The following is a 2,095-nucleotide window of genomic DNA, read 5'->3' as shown; positions in this document are numbered from 1 at the left end:
GACTGAACAACTGTAACTTGTCATCTCAGACTCTAGTTCTGACATGCACGTTACCTCCTTTACATTTGAAGAGGATTCTGGATTTAGTGCTAAAAAGTAGGCTATTTGAACTTCTTCTCTAAGAATCTCACCTGTCTCATACCCCTCTTCACTACACTATGTCAGTTTCCATCACTTCTCAAAGGTCCTGGGCCATTCAAAACTCTGGGCTTCATGGAGCAGAGTACATTCATTCTTGGGAGACTTTCATTGCTATTGTGTGAATAAAAATAATGTTCTAAATATATATAATGTTCTAAATATATATAATAAATGTATAATGTTTATGAAAATGGCTCTTACCTCCAAAGTTGCTTTTGATTCTTATATAATATGCTGTAATTCATTTGCTTCTGCTCACTGGGACTTCTGCAAAGGTCTTCTAACTGACTGTCCTGCAACACTAGAGGGTTGTCGGAATGAACTTTCTAAGATGTGAGTCTGATCATGGCACTTCCTTGCTTAGGGCTCTCAGGGGCTCTGCACTGAGAAAATGAAGCTCAGAGAATCCAGTCAGACTCCTTGTGGCTCCTTTCATCACTCCTGCTATGGCTCCAACAGCTCCAGCTTTGCCACTCCTCCCCACCCCATGCCTCTCCCCCTCCCCAGCAATGTACTAACACTGGTACACCAGCTGCTCCCTAAACATGCCACCTCTTTCTGCCTCTACTTTTGGCCTATGCTGTGTCCTATGCTTGACACACCCCTTTCCTTCAACTGCCTAACATACACCTCCATCTGTCGAGAACAGCTAAACCACCATCTCCTCTGACCAACTTTCTCTAATCCTCCTCTTCTCTACACAGCCCTCTTAAGTAGAAGTATCACCTCCCTTGTGTCAACTGAGACCTGAAACTCGCTTCCCCAGGAAAGAGGTCCTGCACTAGGTAAGTCTGTGTTTCTCACCCAGCACAATACCTGGCATAGAATATCAAATAGTTATGAAACAGTATAAAGCAGGAGTCTCTCAGTTCAGCCTCGAAGAGTATGCTCATTATCTTGATGGTGGTGAAGGTTGCACGGGTATTTGTTGTTGTTCAGTAGCTCAGTCATGGCCAAAGTATTGGAGCTTCAGCTTCAGTATCAGTCCTTCCAATGAATATTCAGGGTTGATTTCCTTTAGGACTGACTCATTTGATCTTCCACTCTCAAGAGTCTTCTCCAACACCACAGTTTAAAAGCATCAGTTCTTCAGTGCTCAGCCTTCTTTATGGTCCAACTCTCACACCCATACATGGCTACTGGAAAAACCATAGCTTTGACTGTATGGATACACTGTCTAGGTTTGTCATAGCTTTTCTTCCAAGCAGCAAAGCTATGACAAACCTAGACAGTGTATTAAAAAGTAGTCCCATCCATACATGACTATTCATGGATATCAGTTCAGTTCGGTCACTCAGTCGCATCTGACTCTTTGCAACCCCATGAACTGCAGCACGGCAGGCCTCCCTGTCCATCACCAGCTCCTGGAGTTCCCTCAAACTCATGTCCATCAAGTCAGTGATGCCATCCAGCCATCTCATCCTCTGTTGTCCCCTTCTTATCCTGCTCCCAATCCCTCCCAGCATCAGAGTCTTTTCCAATGAGTCAACTCTTCACATGAGGTGGCCAAAGTATTGGAGTTTCAGCTTTAGCATCATTCCTTCCAAAGAGCACCCAGGACTGATCTCCTTTAGGATGGACTGATTGGATCTCCTTGCAGTCCAAGGGACTTTCAAGAGTCTTCTCCAACACCACAGTTCAAAAGCATCAATTCTTCGGCCCTCAGCTTTCTTCACAGTCCAACTCTCACATCCATACATAACCACTGGAAAAACCATAGCCTTGACGAGATGGACCTTTGTTGGCAAAGTAATGTCTCTGCTTTTGAATATACTATCTAGGTTGGTCATAACTTTCCTTCCAAGGGGTAAGCATCTTTTAAGCAGTCAAAACCCAGATCACATCATTTTTCCATTCCTTCTCCAGAAATTCTAGAGATCAGGAGTTTTTTATGAACAAGAAATCTTCAGTGGGCTCTGAGCCTCTTTATGGAGAAGGGACTTACCATCCAGGT

Source organism: Bos javanicus, chromosome 1 (assembly GCF_032452875.1).
Source record: "Bos javanicus breed banteng chromosome 1, ARS-OSU_banteng_1.0, whole genome shotgun sequence".
In the NCBI taxonomy this organism is placed as follows: Eukaryota; Metazoa; Chordata; class Mammalia; order Artiodactyla; family Bovidae; genus Bos; species Bos javanicus.
Note: the sequence above shows the minus strand (reverse complement) of the source record.